This window comes from Macrotis lagotis, chromosome 1 (genome assembly GCF_037893015.1).
Source record: "Macrotis lagotis isolate mMagLag1 chromosome 1, bilby.v1.9.chrom.fasta, whole genome shotgun sequence".
Lineage (NCBI taxonomy): Eukaryota > Metazoa > Chordata > Mammalia > Peramelemorphia > Peramelidae > Macrotis > Macrotis lagotis.
In genome coordinates, this window is record NC_133658.1 from 414,879,040 (window position 1) to 414,897,665 (window position 18,626).

Genomic DNA, 18,626 nt, shown 5'->3' on the forward strand with positions numbered 1-18,626 from the left:
ATTTTCCTTAGAACAAGAGCAAAATGAATATCCCATGATCTTTATACTTTTGTCTTCCAGACCTCTTTACCCAGATTCTCAGAATTCAATCTCATACATATGATACATTTAACACCCAAATGCAATTACAACTAGATTTCCCAACAATTCAGTTTGATAAAAATTTTAGAGTACCTTATACAGAGAATCTAGCACTCACATTCCAAAATCTCTATCCAAAAATAAAAATATAATTGTTAGTGTTATTAGGCTTAACATTAAAATGAATTAGAGCATTTTCCCAGAAGAAATCAGTAAACATCCCACAATAACATAGGTATTTCTCTTCTTAGTAACACAATACCACTTTTCTTTAACCCAAAGGTGTTACAGTAAAGTTGAAAATCCCAAACCACTTAACTCCTTGCAAAAGTTACAATAGTGTTAAAATAGTTTATAATCCCAAACTAATTTAACAAACTAGGTTATTTAGTTCCTCCCACCTTGTTCAAATTTTGTCAAAATGTTACAGCACTAGGATCCCTCTTTTAAAATCCTCAGTGTGGTGCTTGCTTCAACAGCACATATACTAATACTAAAATTGGAATAATACAGAGAAGATTAGCATGGCCCCTGTGCAAGGATGACACACAAATTCTTGAAGTGTTCCTTATTTTTTTTTCCTTTTTTACTTCTTGCAAGGGGCTGGGATTGGAAGGCCTGCCCAGGACCATAGGGCCAGGTGGATTCTGGGCCTAAGGGGTGGTATGGGGGCTCAGGGCTTCTTGGCCCCAGGACCAGGGATCTGTCTGCTGCGCCACTCAGCGACCCTACAGCAGAGTCAGAGTGAAAGGAGAGAGAAAATATAGTACATGGTAGTGGAGAAATACAAAAGGAGGGAGTTGCGATCAGCAATGACAACAGTGGAAAAATATGGAAGTAACTTTTGCTGTGGACTTACCATAAAGAATACGATCTACCCATGACAGAGTTGTTGGTGTTGGAACAAAGACTGAAGCACATTTTTTGTTATTATTATTTGGGGGAGGGCGCAGGGCAAATGGGGCTGGGTGGCCTGCCTGGGGCCACATAGCAGGGTGATCTTTGGGTGTCTGAGGCCAGATTTGGACCTGGGTGCTCCTGGCTCAAGGGCCAATGCTCTGTCTGCCACCCAGCCACCCCCACTATGATTACTATTTTATTTTATTTTGGGTCTTTTTTTTCCTTCTTTTTGGTTTTTGCAGGGCAGTGGGGATCGGGTGGCTTGCATGTCACATGGCTGGGTGACTGTTGGGTTTACGAGGCTGGATGTGGGCTCGAGTGCTCATGGCTCCGGGGCTGGTGCTTTGTCCATTGCGCCACCTTGCCATACTTACAATTATTACTATTATTTTTTTTAATTTTAATTTTTTTTCTCTCCCCTTTACTTTTTCACCCAAGCAAGTCTATATTCATGGGGGAGGGGTATTTTGTTTACTCTTAAACAAGAATATTTTATTAATGTAAAAAAAAACATTTGTACAAAATGAGAACAAATAAATAAATAAATAAACAAGCAAGCAAGCAAGCAAGCAAACAAACAAATAAATAGATAAAGATTTACCAAGTTAAAAAAAAAATCCTCAGTGTGCTTTCCAGAACTCTAGTTCAGAAACCTTAAACAGTGAGAGTCATTACTTTAAGGCCATATCAGCAGAGCAGATTTTCCTTAATCATGACTTCCTTTTAATAGATGTGTCTCCAACCCTGATATATATATATATATATATATATATATATATATATATATATATATATATATATATGTATATATATATATTTTTTTTTTCCTTCTTTCCCCTTTCCCAATCACATCACATATCCCACCTGTGGAGTCTTTTTCCCTTTAAGGCTTAAGTACTTGAGGTCTCCTGTCTCTCCCCCTCCCTCCATGGTTGGGTCTGGCTCTTAAGTAGACTCAGTCTAGGGTTGGAGTCTTAACAAGTTGGTGGATGGGGATCAAGACCACCACGTGTCAATCCACCACCCCCTTCCCCCCAACCCAGGGAGAAAGCATGGGATCTTTTCCAGATACTCATAAGGATAAGAACTCTTCCCTCCTATAACTTCTCAGTCTTTCCCTTAAAGGCGCTTTCTTTTAAACTCTTCTAAACTCTCCCCAAACCACAGCTTTTTCTCTTTAAGAGTACCCCTCCCCTTTTCTCTTTAACTACACACCAGCACAGTGAGGCTCAGTGAGGGAGGAGCTGATTTCCACATGGGGGCCGATGCTCAGCTACTTTCTTCTCCTCTTAGAATGATTTGAAAACCACTTTACAAAGTTCCCAAAATCCATCTTTGGTATACAAAGTCAAACCTGCTCAAATCTTCTGCCTACATGCTTTTACCAATTTCCATACTTAACAAATGGTTCAAAAACCTCAAGCAGACTATACAACTCACAGTTTCCCTCAATATACTGTTCCATCATTCCTTTTCATTAGCTCTTCTTGACTAATTCATACTATTCTGAACTAGAATCACATAGTTATATAAATCACAGATATGATTCCACTTTTCACAATACATTTTCCATTCCAAGGTTTTAATATTTAGCACTTCTGAATTATAGCTGCTAAAACCCTAGAGAAGGCAAATAGTCATTCAAAAATCCCTTAACCTAATTAGAATATTCCCTGCCCCCCTTCAAATGGAATAAACTGAATAACTTTTATAGAGGGGAAATCCTTTGGGGGGGGGTTGATCTTCTATTCTTAAATCCTTACATGTCTCATAATTTTTGGTTATAACTAACCTTATCACAATCTATATTGATAAACTCCTGAAGCTCTACTGTTGCCATATCATCCTGGAAAAAGATTAACTATTTAGTTTCTCCTATACTGACATATCTTGATAACCACATTATATCCTTTAGGATTAACCTAATTCTCTTGTTTTTCTGAAATTTATTTTCTAATAACTTTTTTTTCAAATTAAAATAGCATTTCTTTCTATGATTTCTTTGTTTACATATTTGGTAATATTCACTGTCTCTTTCCTGTCTCTTTAACTTCTAAATAAGATACCTTTTAACACTTATTTTACTAATTCTTCCTGAAGTAACTCTCTCTCTTAGTCCTTTTTCTTTTTTTCTTTTTTTTTAGGTTTTTTGTTTTTTGCAAGGCAAATGGGGTTAAGTGGCTTGCCCAAGGCCACACAGCTAGGTAATTATTAAATGTCTGAGACCGGATTTGAACCCAGGCACTCCTGACTCCAAGGCCAGTGCTTTATCCACTATGCCACCTAGCTGCCCCCTTAGTCCTTTTTCTAAAAGGGGTAGGGGGAACACTCTGGCAGCACAGAATCACGGAGAACTAGGAAGAGAAGGGAACATAAACAGGGAAGGGGGGACCCTTCTCATAATGGTAGAATAACAGAGTGAGTAATTTGACCTCAGTCGATTTAATACCATAATCTATTCTTTTTTAAATCAAAATCAAAATCCCTCTTTTAAGTGCTCAAGAGACAACCCAGGAGTGAGGAGGGAGGGATCATTTTACTCATTGTAACACAGGAAGAAGGCAAGCTCAAGGGAAGAGCCAGTGAGAGCTAGATGAATACTGCCTAAAAATCCAAAGTAACAAAATGAGGCAAGCCAAGGAAGTCTTTAGGGGAACTCCCTAACTCCCACCTTTACCCTGTTTAAAAAATCACACAAGTAAATAGACAATCTAAACACTTAAAGACAGGCAAGGCACAAACACAGATCACACAAACACAACAGAATTTTCCAAACCAACAATTTCAACATATATCAACAAACACAAGCCAATGGGCAAATTCCTGATGTCTCAGGAATGCCATGAGGGGAGATTTCAGCCTCATGTCTGACAATCTCTCCCTCCCAAAGGCAGACTAAATGTGTTCCTTCTCCTATATCTTTATTTCCCCATACAAGACAACAATACTTATTCATTAAACTTCTTACTTTTCCCTTTATATTTTAGTCTTATTTACCTGATTTACTGCAGGGGAAGGCTTAGGACAGGGCCCTTCCCATTTTAAATATTGACAGAGACCTCTCAGGATCAAGTGCCTTTAGATCCAAGTCTCTTCTGCCCAAACCAGAAGGGGTCACCCCCAACCTTCAGTCACCCAAACAGACCCTCCAGGAATCTAGTGCCTTAAGATTCCAAGGTCTAGGCTTACCCGCTTTTTGGGCCTCTGTGCACAAAAATTGCCAACTGCTTTTCGTCCCCACTGACCAGTCAGGTTTTTGCTTGGATTTGCTCTTTTCCTACAGAGTCTCTACACTTTGGGTCACTTGTACAGAGAGGAAACCAAGATCCCCAGAAAATGGCAAACTGCCAGATTTGGACAGGGGCACCTTTTTGCCAAGTCCTGAGAGGTCCCCAATGGGTATGCAGTACTGAGATGAGTCCCCAAACTGTGTGGGACAGATGCCACTTAAATAATCTGTCTCTAGCTGTGTGGCCTTGGGCAAGCCACTTAACCCCATTTGCCTTGCAAAAAAAAAACAAATCCTAAAAAAAAAATAATCTGTTTCAAGGTATGAAGAGAAATTTTTATTCCTTTCTCAAGAGATAGTTTCCAATCAATTACAGAGACTGAGGCAAAGAGAAAAGACCCAAGGGTCATTATCCTAATGCAATCCCCCCAACCCATCCTCATTAATGAGGAATGTGGTCTTCACAATCTAAACTAAATTAATCTAAGGGAAAAAAACAATTCAAACCAAAAGAGGATTATTCCTTAAATCCCAGGAATTGAATGATCATCAGGACTTCAACAGATAAGACAGGGTCAGGTAACTCTTCACCAATAGTTGCCTGTAAAGGGAAGAGGGGCACATAGTTCAACTATCTTCTAATCTGTAATATTTTACTGAAGAAATCTCAGACTTTATCCCACTCAGTATATTACCTTCTGATTGTAGTTTAGTTATTCACTGTTTGATATCAAGGTGTCTCAGCTTCCTCCCGTGCTGGGCAATTCATGATTCACTAGCTTCCGTCTCTGCTCAAAACTAAGTTTTGTATGGTGAGAATTGGCCCCTTCTGGATGCTCAGATCTTTTTCTCAGGTTTGTAGAACACTGCCCAAAAGTCCCTCCTCAAACACACACACACACACACACACACACACACACACACACACACACACACACCTGCTGTTCTCTAGCCTGGTACAAGAAGCTGATAAGTTGGTGATGCAGGGAGTTATGGACATAGGAGATGTGATTGGAAATTTTGTGGAAGGAAAAATACTGTCTGTATCTATCTGGGGAACTTCATTGAATTTTGCCAGGATGGGAGTGGCTTTAGTTCCTTCCCCTTCCTCTGGTTTCTGGTTTTCCAGTCTACCTGACCCAGGCCATTGATGGGTCAAGCTTGCACTGGTGTGACAGGAAATGACATGTTGGATTTAGAGGTCATGGACCTTGAGACAGGACGGACCCTATTAGAGAATACTAGAGTCAGGTACTAGACCACTCCCTGAGCACCACCCTTGTCCCACCCTCTACGGTAGTGCATTTAAGTTGTCAGGAAGACAAGCACAGCCTCTTTTCTCTCTTCTTAACCCTCCCTTCACCTTGCAAGGATGGCTATCTCTCTCTCTTTCATGTGCTCCTGGCCTAGGCCGGCTGGAGAACCATGACCCTCTGCCATGTGGTTGGACTAAGCCAGCACTGTCCTCTCTCTGTCTGTCTCTGTCTCTGTCTCTGCCTCTCTCTCTCTGTCTCTCTCTGTCTCTGTCTCTGCCTCTGTCTCTCCTCACTCTGTTTTTCTCTCTCTGTCTGTCTCTTTCTGCCTCTCTCTGTCTCTCCCCTCATTCAAGTTCATGGAACTTTCTGTTGTTGTTTTTTGTTGTTGTTGTTGTTGTTTTTGTTAGGTTTTTGCAAGGCAAACTGGGTTAAGTGGCTTGCCCAAGGCCACACAGCTAGGTAATTATTAAGTGTCTGAGATCAGATTTGAACTCAGGTACTCCTGACTCCAGGGCCGGTGCTTTATCCACTACGCCGCCTAGCTGCCCCCTCTCTCTGTCTCTCTGTCTCTCTCATCTCTCTCTCTCCTCTCTCTCTCTCTCTCTCTCTCTCTCTCTCTCTCTCTCTGAGTGTCTCTCTGTCTCTTTCTGTCTCTCTCTCTATTTCTCTCTCTGTCTCTGTTCTTTTTTCTCTGTCTCTTTGTCCTCTTTATCTCTGACTCTCTCTGTCTCTGTCTCTGTCTCTGTCTCTCTCTCTGTCTCTCTGTCTCTCTCTCCTCTCGACTAACCTGTCCTCAAGGTGCTTGCTATTTCTCCAGGAGGAGTACAGATTTCAATCTGTACACTTTGTTGGCCTCTATAATAAATCCTGATTAGCTTTAAAGTGCCAGGCTTGTGTGAATTCTCCCACCATTCCAAAGCCTCTCATTCAGTCTTCTGTTGGTCACACAGCCCCCACTGCAACTGGTGCTGCAGGGCTACAGCCACTGGAGGTTTCTGTTTCTGAAGGGCTATGACCAAGCTGACAAAGTCTAAAAAAATTTCCACATTGTGGTGTTGGGGTCTCCACAGCACTGGAAAGAGGGAATGGATACCAGCGTATAGGAATGAGTTTTGTGGTAATTTTTTGTGTTATGTCCTTAGTCTGTTAGTACAATCTCACTACTGGAGGTGAGTAAGAGATGCTGAATGAGCTCAGGGTCAATGAGCATCTGTTCATTTAAAAAAAATTGTTATTTTATTTTTCCATTTGTATGTTGTTTTTCAACATTCATTCACTTGCATATTTATGTTACATAATTTCCTTACCTTTCCTTCCCACTACCCTCCCCTCAGCTGCAAAACATCTAGTGAATGTTGTAGATGTACATTTGTATTAAACATGTTTACATATTAGTTGTTCCCTATATGAGGAATTAGGATTAAGGGAAAAGATAGAAAACCATGGAATAGGGTAAAAAACATAAAAAAAATTTTTTTTAAAGTGAATATAGTGTTCATTTAGATTCTGTGATTTGTTTTATTTTTTCTTTGTTTGAAAGTGTTTGGAGTTGTACATAACAGATCTCCCAGGGTTGTCTTAGCTCTCTGAACTTCTGGTAGGAGCTGCATCCATTATAGTTGATCAACTCACAATGCTGTTAATGTGTACAATGTTCCCTTTGTTTTGCTCTTCCCTCAGCATCAGTTACTGTAATTCATTCCAAGCTTCTCTAGAGTTTGATCATTCATGATTTCTTAGAGAACAATAGTATTCCATAGTATCCATATACCATAACTCATTTAGTCATGCCCCAATTGATGTGTATTCCCTCAATTTCCAGTTCTTTGCCACCACAAAAAGAGCTGCTATGAATATTTTTGGAACATGTGGAACTTTTCCCATTTTTTTATGATTTCTTCTGGATATAGGCCTATATAGTGTTGTTATTACTAGGTCAAAGGATATGAACAGCTTTATTGCTCTTTGGGCATAGTTCCATAATGCTCTCCAGAGAGGCTGGATCAGTTCACAACTCCATCAACAGTGTATTAATGTCCCAATCCTCCCATAACCTCTCCAATATTAATTGTTTTCTCTTTCTATCATCTTAGCCAATATAATAGGTGTGAGATGCTACCTCATAGTTGTTTTAATTTGCATTTCTCTAATCAATAATGATTTGAAGCATTTTTTGTATGATTATATAAAGCTTTAATTTCTTCTTTAGAAAACTGCCCACTCACATCATTTGACAATTTATCAATCGGAGACTGACTTGTAACCTTATAATTTGATGCAATTCTTCATATATTTTAGAAATGAGATTCCCAGCTTTCTGATTTCCTTCTAATCTTGGCAGAATTGGTTTTATTAGTGCAAACCCTTTTTAATTTAATATAATCAAAACCATCCATTTTGCAATTTATAATATATTCTATTTCTTTTTGGTCATAAATTTCTACCCTTCCATAAATCTGACAGAGAGAGTATTTCTTGATCTGTTAATTGATCTGTAGTATCACCCTTATGTCTAAATCCTGTACCCATTTTTTTTTTTTTAGGTTTTTGCAAGGCAAATGGGGTTAAAGTGGCTTGGCCAAGGCCACACAGCTAGGTAATTATTAAGTGTCTGAGACCCGATTTGAACCTAGGTACTTCTGACTCCAGGGCTGGTGCTCTATTCACTGCGCCACCTAGTCACCCCGTCCTGTACCCATTTTGATCTTTTTGGTATAGAGTGTGAGATGTGAGTCTATGCTTAGTTTTTTGTCATATTATTTTGTTTTTTTCCAACAATTTTTGTCAAATAATACTCTTATCCCAGAAACTAATATCTTTGGATTTTTCAAACAATAGATTGCTATTTTCATTTACTACCATTTCTTTTGTATCTACCCTAATCCACTGGTCTATTTCTCTATTTATTTTTTAATTTTTTATTTAAGTCAATGCAGTTAAGTGACTTGCCCAAGGTTACACAGCTAGGCAATTATTAAGAGTCTGAGGATGGGCGGGGCAGGGGTGGTGGTGGTGAAAAGCCGCCCGGGCCGGTGCGCGAGCCAGTGTGTCCCTCTGCCCACCGGGAGCAGCGCGCGAGGCCGCGTCCTCAGCAGCAGCCCGGCGCCCTCCTCGCCTCGCCGCCTGCCCGCGCCCCGCCGAGCCGCCGCCCCCGACTCGCTCAAGGCCGCCCGGGATGGGAGTGCAGGTGGAGACCATCTACCCCGGGACGGGCGCACCTTCCCCAAGCGCGGCCAGACTTGAGTGGTGCACCACACACACGGGGATGCTTGAAGATGGGAAAAAGTTTGATTCCTCTCGTGACAGAAATAAACCCTTCAAGTTTGTGATGGGCAAACAGGAGGTGATTCGAGGCTGGGAAGAAGTAGTTGCCCAGATGAGTGTGGGCCAGAGAGCAAAAATGATTCTCTCTCCAGACTATGCTTATGGTTCCACTGGTCATCCAGGCATCATTCCACCAAATGCTACTCTCATCTTTGATGTGGAACTTATAAAATTGGAATGACAGGAATGATTTCTTCCCCTAGCTCCCTGTTGCTTGAATTGGACACATGGAAGAGTCCAGAGTCTCAGCTTCAAGAAGAAGAATGCACATGAATTTAAATTTATATGGAGCTTTTCCCTGATATTCCACTACATTCATTTTATAGACATATACCCCGATTGAATGTGTAATCACTTGGCTTTGATTCTAACTCTTCCTCCTTGTACATGTGTTGTCCCTAAACTATACACCGTAAACCTCAACTTGTCAAGTCATTCATCTTTTTGTTTTTGTGGTCTAGATTTAAATTGCAATCTTTTGAGTATAGATTTAAGATTAAGTGTATGATCAAACATTAACAGCACACATATGGGTTAACCTTAGGATAGGAATTATTTGGACAGAGAAAATCTTTGTCCCTTTTATTTTTTTGGATGAAATTTATCTCTTATGTATTACAAAAAAAAAATTGCTGCTGCTGTAAAGCCATAGTAGATCGAGGAGCTATTGAGGGCTGACATATTCTCCATGTTGAATGATTTCCTTGGAGCCTATCAGTCACCCTGTCCAAAATGAAGGTGGGGAAGGAGAAGCTGCTTTTACCACACAACCCTCCTTCTTCTCCCCTGCTCTTAACCTCTGCCTTTTGAAAGCAGATATTTTTTGATGCAGTGTTGGACATGCCACTTGGTGTCTTATCTACGACAACTCGGGTCAGTATAAACCTACTTTGTTGATGCCTTTTTTTCCCATCATGTGGTTTTCTAATGGATTTGGAGGACTTTTTTAAATCTCCAGTAGCCATCAAAGTTCCACAACTACCTAAATTCTAAAAACTTGAATTGATTGTTAAATTGAAGGTGCTGTTTCTGGAAATTTTCAACACAATGAAAGCCCAGTCATTGTCACAGGAAATCGTTGCATGTTCTCTACAAAAAAAAAACAACAACAAAAAACCAAACAACTGATGCTGGTCATCACAGCTTCAACATCTCCTGTTTTTGATGCTCAGCTCCCCTACCGCTGATATCCTTCCCTCCACCCCCACCTTCCCTCTCTCCCACTCCCACCCCCCCCCTTTGCTGTCCTGTATAGTGATTTCGTAAGAGAAACTGCGACCACTCACTCTCCCTCCACCACGTATGAGTTTCAAGTTTTATTATTGCAATAAAATGCTTTATGCTGGCTTTTCTCAGGAAAAAAAAGAGCCTGAGGATGAATTTGAAGTGAGGTACTCCTGACTCCAGGGCTGGTGCTGTATTCACTGTGCCACCTAGCTGCCCTTATTTCTCTATTTTTTTTAACTAGTACCAGGCAGTTTTGATGACTGCTGCTTCCCAGTATAGCTTTAGATCTGGTATATACATCTGAGCCACATTCCTTTACATTTTTTTTTTCATCAGTTCCCTACATATTCTTTTTTTAAAAATGCTTTTATTTATTTTTGAATTTTACAATTTTCCCCCTAATCTCACTTCCCTTCCCCCCCCCCCCCCCCACCCTCAACAGAAGGCAGTCCATTAGTCTTTTTTTTTTTTAGATTTTTCAAGGCAGTGGGGTTAAGTGACGTGCCCAAGGCCACACAGCTAGGTAATTATTAAGTGTCTGAGGTCAGATTTGAACCCAGGTACTCTTGACTCCAAGGATGGTGCTCTATCCGTTGCACCACCTAGCCATCCTAGTCTATTAGTCTTTAACATTGGTATGCATTGATTTAAGTTGAATGTGATGAGAAAGAAATCATATCCTTAAGGAAGAAAAATAAAGTATAAGAGATAGCAAAATTATATAATAAGATAATGTTTTTTTTAAAAAATTAAAGGTAATAGTCTTTGATCTATGTTCAAACTCCACAATTCTTTCTTTGGATAGAGATGGTATTCTCCATCACAGATACCCCCAAATTGACCCTGATTGTTGCACTGATGGAATGAGAAAGTTCATTAAGATAGATCATCAACCCCATGTTGCTGTTATGGTGTACAATGTTCTTCTGGTTCTGCTCATTTCTTTCACCATCCCTCCTGGTTTCTAATAGTACCATAGTGTTCTATCACATACATATACCACAATTTGTTCACCCATTCCTGAATTGATGGACATTCACTCAGTTTCCAATTTTTTGCCACCACAAGCAGAACTGCTATGAATATTTTTGTACAAATGATGTTTTTACCCTTTTTTCTTTATCATCTCTTCAGGGTGTAGACCCAGTAGTGGTATTGCTGGATCAAAGAGTATGCACATTTTTGTTGCCCTTTTGGCTTAATTCCAAATTGTTCTTCAGAAAGGGTGGATGAGTTAACAGTTCCACCAACAATGTATTAGTGCCCCAGATTTCCCATATCCCTTCCAACATTGATCATTGTCCTTTCCGGTCATATTGGTCAGTCTGAGAGGTGTGAGGTGGTACCTCAGAGATGCTTTAATTTGCATTTCTCTAATAAGTAATGATTTAGAGCAATTTTTCATATGACTATGGATCGCTTTGATTTCCTCATCTGTAAATTGCCTTTGCATATCCTTTGACCATTTGTCAACTGGGGAATGGCTTGTTTTTTTTATAAATTTGATTCAGTTCTCTATATATTTTAGAAATGAGGCCTTAGTCAGAAACACTAGTTGTAAAAATTGTTTCCCAATTTACTACATTTCTTTTGATCTTGTTACAGTGGTGTTGTCTATGCAAAAGCTTTTTAATTTAATGTAATGAAAATTATCTAGTTTGTTTTTAATAATGTTCTCCATCTCTTCCTTGGTCATAAACTGCTTCCCTTTCCTAATATCTGACAGGTAAACTATTCCTTGATCTCCTAGTTTGCTATAATATTGTCTTTTCTGTCTGAATCCTGTATCCATTTGGAGGTGTTGATCTATTCCAAGTTTCAGCCATACCAACTTCCAATTTTACTAACAGTTTTTATCAAAGAGAGAGTTTTTAATCCCCAAAGCTGGACTGTTTGGCTTTATCAAACAGCAGATTACTATAATCATTTCCTGCTGCCCTTTTGCACCTAGTCTATTCCACTGATCTATCACTCTGTTTCTTAGCCAATACCAGAGAGTTTTGATGACTGATGCTTTATAATATAATTTTAGATCTGGTAGGGCTAAGCCACCTTCTTTTGCACTTTTTTCATTGAATCCCTGAAAATTCGTGACTTTTTATTTCACCATAAGAATTTACTTACAATTTTTCTAACTCATTAAAATGATTTTTTTGGAATTTTGATAGGCAGGACACTAAATAAATGGTTTAATTTTGCTAGATTTGTCATTTTTATTATATTAGCTCTGCCTATCCATGAGCAGTTGATATTTGCCCAGTTGTTTAAATCTAATTTTATTTGTTTGAGATGTGTTTTATAATTGTTTTCATAAAGTGCCTGAGTCTGAATTGTCAGGTAGACTCTCAAGTACTTTATATTGTCTGAAGTTACTTTGAATGGGATTTCTTTCTAGCTCTTTCTGCTGTATTTTGCTAGTCATATATATATATATATATATATATATATATATATATATATATATATATATATATATATATAAATGTTCATGACTTATAAGGGTTTATTTTATATCCTGTGACTTTGCTAAAGTTGCTAATTGTTTTTAGTATTTTTTAGATAATTTCTTAGAATTCTCTAGGTATACCATGTCATCTGCAAAGAGTGAGAATTTTGTCTCTTTCTTCCCAATTCTAATTCCTTCAATTTCTTTTTCTTCTCTTATTGCTGAAGCTAACATTTCTAATACAATATTGGATAGTAGTGGTGAGAATGGGCATCCTTGTTTCACCCCTGATCTTATTAGTATTGCCCCTAGCTTATCCCCATTGCATATAATGGTTGTTGATGGTTTCAGATAGATATTGCTTCTAAGGAACAGTCTATTTATTCTTACACTCTCTAGTGGGTTTTTTTTTGTTTTTTTGTTTTTTTGTTTTTTTGTTTTAGTTTTTGCAAGGCAAATGGGGTTAAGTGGCTTGCCCAAGGCCACACAGCTAGGTAATTATTAAGTGTCTGAGACTGGATTTGAACCCAGGTATTCCTGACTCCAGGGCTAGTGCTTTATTCACTGTGCCACCTAGTCACCCCTCTAGTGTTTTTTAGTAGGAATGGGTGCTGTATTTTGTCAAAGGCTTTTTCAGCATCTATTGATATAAACATATGATTTCTGATAGGTTTGTTATTGTCATGATTAATTATACTAACTTTTTCCTAATATTGAATCAACCTTGCATTCCTGGGATAAATCCTATTTGGTCATAGTGTATTTTCCTCGTGTTAGTTTGTGGTAATCATTTTGTTAAGATTTTATTTAAGAGTTTTTGTATCTATATTCATCAGGGAGATATTTTCTTTCTCTTTTTTGACACTTGCTGGTTTAGGTATCAGCACCATATTGGTGTTATAGAAAGAGTTAGGCAGAGTTCTTCACCTATTTTTCCAAAGAATTTATGTAGAATTGGAACAAATTGTTCCTTAAATGTTTGATAGAAGTCACTTGTACTGCAGAAAAAAAAATATATTCCTTTCTATCCCCATTCAATTTTCTCCAAAGTTCTATCATACCTAGGTTTTCTAATGATCTGTTTACCTCATTCAACTTCTTCTTTAAGAATTTGGATGCTATACCACTTGGTGCATATATATTTAGTATTGAAATTGCTTCATTGTTTATGGTACTTTTTGGGAGGGTATAGTTTCCTTCCTTATCTCTTTTAATGAGATCTATTTTGCAATTCATATTGAACCAATATTTGTCTGAGATAATGATTGCTACCCTTGCTTTTTTCACTTCAGCTGAAGCAAAATATATTATGCTTGAACCTTTTACCTTTACTCTATATGCATCTCTCTGCTCCTAATGAGTTTCTGGTAAGCAGCATACTGTAGGATTCTGGTTTTTAATCCACTCTGCTTCACTTATGTTTTATGGGAGAATTCATCCCATTGACGTTCAAAGTTATAATTACTAATTCTTTATTGCCCTCCATGCTATTTTCTCTCTGTTTGTATTCCCCCCATTTTTTTCACTTTATCCATATTCCCCAGTATTTTGTTTCTGAACACCACCACTTTCAGTGCGTTTGGCCCCTTATATCCAAACCCCTTCCCATTTCCTTCCCCTTTCTCTTTGCCCCTTCTTCCCTCCCTTCCTCCTGTTAGTTCCTATTTTCCTCCACCCTCCCATTTTCCCCTTTTTATACTTGAAAGGTAAGATATGTTTCTTAACTTAACTGAGTATATGTTAACTTTAAGCCAAATCTGATGAGAGTAAGGTTCAGGTGGTTCTCACCTCCTCCTTTCTTCCCCTCGATTGTAATAGGTCCTTTGTACCTCTTTATGTATTTCGATTTGCCCCATTCAGTTTCCTTCATCTTCCCAACTCTTTATTGTTCTCCCTTTTAAGGAGATAATGTTTTTAAATCATTCTATCAGAGTCATGGTTAAGTTATGAGTATCCACTATTTCTGGCTAGGTATACTCTCTCTAATAGAGTTACAATTCTAGAGAATTATGACAGTCTTTCTTCTAGGTTGGGATATAGCCAATTTCATTTTAGTGGATAGCAGGATAGCAGTTTTTTTGTTTACCCCCCCCCCCCTTTTTTAACCTTTTCACATGTCTCTTGAGTCTCCTGTTTGATGTACAAATTTTCTATTTAGCTCTGGTATTTTCATCAGGAAAAGTTGGAAGTCTCCTATTTCATTAAATGTCCATCTTTTCCCCCTGGAAGAGAAGGCTTAATTTTGTCAGATAGTGAATTCTTGTCTGCATTCCAAGCTACCTTGCTCTTTGGAATATCACATTCCAGGCACTTCGATCCCTCAGTGTTGATGTAGCCAGGGCCTGTGTAATCCATACTGTGATTCCTTGGTATTTAAATTGTTTATTTCTGGCTGCTTGCAGGATTTTCTCTTTTATCTGATAGTTCTGGAATTTGGCCACAATATTCTTTGATGTTTTTATTTTTGGATCTCTTTCTGGAAGGGATTGATGTATTATCTCAATAACTATTTTTCCCTCTGGTTCCATGATGTCAGAGCAATTTCCATCACTAAATCCTGTAATATTAAGTCCCCACTTTTTTCTCTTCAATATTTTCAAGGAGTCCAATGATTCTTAAGTTGTCTCTGCTAGATCTATTCTCAAGGTCAGTGGTTTTGCCTAAGAGGTATTTTACATTTCCTTTTATTTTTTTGAGTTTTTGGTTTTGTTTAAGAGATTTTTATTGTTTCATGAGATCATTAGTTTCCACAGAGTCCATTCCTTTTTTTTAGAGAAGAATTTTCTTCATTTGCTTTTTGCAACTCCTTTTCCAATTGGTCACTTCTATTTTTGAAGTTTTCCATTTGTCCAATTGAGGTTTTGAGAGAATTATTTTCTTTTTGCATTCGACTAACTGAGGTTTTGAGGGAATTATTTTCTTTTTTACATTTTCCCAATTGTATTTTCCAAGAATTTGTTTTCTTGTTGCAAGGTGTTAATTTTCACTTGGGTTTTCCCCCCAGATTTTCCAATTGACTTTTAAATTCCTTCTTGATTTATTCAAGGAAATCTTTCTGGACTGGAGACCAAATCATATTTTCCTCAGAAGTTCTAGATCTCTCTGAGTCAGGGTCTTTGTCTTCTAGATAGTTTTCTATGGATCTTGCTTTCCGCTGGCCTTTCTTCATTTTCCTAAGATCTTGTGTTGGGGGAGGGGCTGGTTCACAGAGGTTTATCCCTAGAGGCTTTGCTCACTGTGTTTAAAGTGGGCCAACCAGTATGGGGTGCTAGAGGCTTTGCTCAATTGGCTTAGTAGTCTTCTCTGGAGTGTTTGTAACCTTGATTTGAGGCCCTCTCCCTAGTCCTGGAGGGGGTGGGTGGCACTGCTGGATACTTTTTATCCTTGAACTATGTGGGCTGGGTCCTGCAGCAAAGAATGTTAATCCCTCTCCATTCAGTCAAAGGAGCTCTGCTGCCGAGCCCTGAGCCTGGGGGTGGGTGGGGCTGTTATTGTGTTTGTTCTGGGAAGAGGACTCTGCTGAAATGAAAGTATGGAGCCTGCAGTCCTCTAGACCAGCTGGGCCCAACAGATTGATGTCCAGTTGCCTTCTGCAACTCTGCAACAGAACTTGCCCTCCAGCCCTGCTGGAGCACCCCTGACCATGGCTCCCACAGTCAAAGTCTCCACTGCTGATCTTAGGTAAGTCTGGCTCTCACCCCACCCCTGCTGGCTCTCTGCTCTCTGCCCCCAGCTCACACACGATCCCCAGAGACAGACCTTGCTAGTAGATGTTCTTCTCCTAGCTTCTTTTTCTGGGTTTTGTTGATAGAATTTCTGTTAAGAGGTTTGTTTCATTTAATATATGAGGGAAGACCAGGAGACCTTAGCATAGTGCCAATCTTCTCTTCCTCATCTTGGCCAGAAGCCTCCCCTTGATGTTCTTGATCTTTTGTTGCTCCAGATGAATTTTGTTGCTGTTTTTTCCTACCTTGGTACAATAGTAACTTGGTAATTTGATTGGTATGGCACTAAATAAATAATTTAATTTGGGTAGAATTGTCATTTTCATTATATTAACTCAACCTAGCCATAAGCAACTGACAGTTTTTCCAATTGTTTAGATCTGACTTTATTTGTCTGAAAAGTGTTTTGAAATTGTGTTCATTAAATGTCCATCTTTTCTCCTGGAAGAGAAGGCTTAATTTTGTCAGATAGTGAATTCTTGGCTGCATTCCAAGCTCCCTTGCTCTTTGGAATATCACATTCCAGGCACTTTGATCCCTCAGTGTTGATGTAGCCAGGGCCTGTGTAATCCATACTGTGATTCCTTGGTATTTAGTTTTGAGGCTTGTCTTGGGAGGTAGATTCTCAAGTATTTTATGTTGCCAGCAGTTAACTTTATTTTTTTAAATTTTCTTTATTTACACATTACTAAAATATTCTTGTTTTAAGAGTAAACATAATAGCCCTTCCCCCACAAAAATATAATACCTCATGAGAAATAAAGTAAAAGACAGGAAAAAAATGTATTTCAGTCTGTGTTCTGATACAGCTCTGTCTTAGGTGGATTGCATTCTTTAACATAAGTCCATCATAGTAGTTATTTCCATATTTTTCCACAGTTGCTGTTGCTAATTGTAATTCCCCTCCATCCATTCCTCTCCAGTACCATCTATTATATTTTCTCTCTCCTTTCACTCTGTCCCTCTTCAAAAATGTGCAGTGGGGCAGCCAAATGGCATAGTGCACAAAGCACTGGCCCTGGGGCCAAGAGGCCCCAAACCTACATCCCATTCCAGAGACCCAGCAACCACCTTGCCCTGTGGTCCCAGACAGGCCACCCAATCCCACCACCTTGCAAAAATTAAAAAAGAATATGTATTATATTTGACTATCCTCTCCTATGATTTACTCTCTCCTCTATCACCCACATCCCCCCTCACCTCCCCCTATCTCCCTTCTCTCCTTTTTCTTCTAGATGTCTATACCCTATTGAGTGTGTATGCTGTTTCCTCTCTGAGCCATTTCTGATGAGAATGGAGGCTCCCTCATTCCCCCTCGCCTTCCTCCCTATCATAGCATTGCAAAAGATACATGAAATATCTTTTACATGAAATATCTTAGCCTATTCTACCTCTCCTTTCTCTTACTCCCAGTACATTTCCCTTTCACCCATTGACTCCATTTTACTATATATTATATCTTCAAATTCAGCTCTCTCTTGTGCCTCATCTATAAAAGCTCCTTCTACCTGCTCTATTAAATGAGGTTTATATGAATATTGTCAGTATCATCCTTCCATGCAGGAATACATGCAGTTTATCATCATTTAGTCCCTCATAATTTATCCTTTTCATCTTCCCTCTCTATGCTTCACCTGAGTCCTGTACTTGAAGATCAATCTTTCTGTTCATCTCTGGTTGTTTCAACAGGAACATTTGAAATTCCCCTGTTTCATTGAAAGTCCCCCAGATGGGTGGCTAGGTGGCGCAGGTGATAAAGTACCGGCCCTGGAGTCAGGAGTACCTGGGTTCAAATCCGGTCTCAGACAATTAATAATTACCTAGCTGTGTGGCCTTGGGCAAGCCACTTAACCCCATTTGCCTTGCAAAAACCTAAAAAAAAAAAGTCCCCCTGAAGAGGATGTTCAGTTTTGCTGGGTAGCTAATTCTCGCTTGCATTCTAAGATCTTTTGCCTTCTGGAATATTATATTCCAAGCCCTATGAGCCTTTGATGTAGATGCTGTTAAATCCTGTGTGATCCTGACTGCAGCTCCATGTTATTTGAATTTTGTCCTTCTGGTTGCTTGTAATATTTTCTCTTTGACTTTGGGAGTTCTGGAACTTGGCTATAATATTCCTGGGTGTTGTTTTTTTTTTTTTTGGATCTCTTTCCAGGAGAGATTGGTGGATTCTCTCACTTTCTATTTTTCCCTTTGCTTCTAGGATATCAGGGCAATTTTCCTGTAGAAATTCTTTAAAAAATGAGGTCAAGGCTCTTTTCCTGATCATGACTTTCAGGCAGCCCAATAATTTTCAAATTATATTTCCTACATCTGTTTTCCAGATCAATTGTATTTTCAATGAGATAGTTCATATTTTCTTCTAGTTTTTCATTCTTTTGGGGTTAAATTATTGTGTCTTGATTTCTCACAAAGTCATCAGCTTCCTTTATCTCCAT

The 18,626-nt window shown here is 38.9% G+C and overlaps 2 pseudogenes; both read left to right on the top strand.

Moving 5' to 3' along the window:
- Positions 1-559: 559 nt before the first annotated feature.
- On the top strand, positions 560-657 carry LOC141510415 (U6 spliceosomal RNA; annotated as a pseudogene).
- Positions 658-8,641: 7,984 nt separating this feature from the next.
- Positions 8,642-9,062, top strand: LOC141518526 (peptidyl-prolyl cis-trans isomerase FKBP1A pseudogene; annotated as a pseudogene).
- Positions 9,063-18,626: the final 9,564 nt, after the last annotated feature.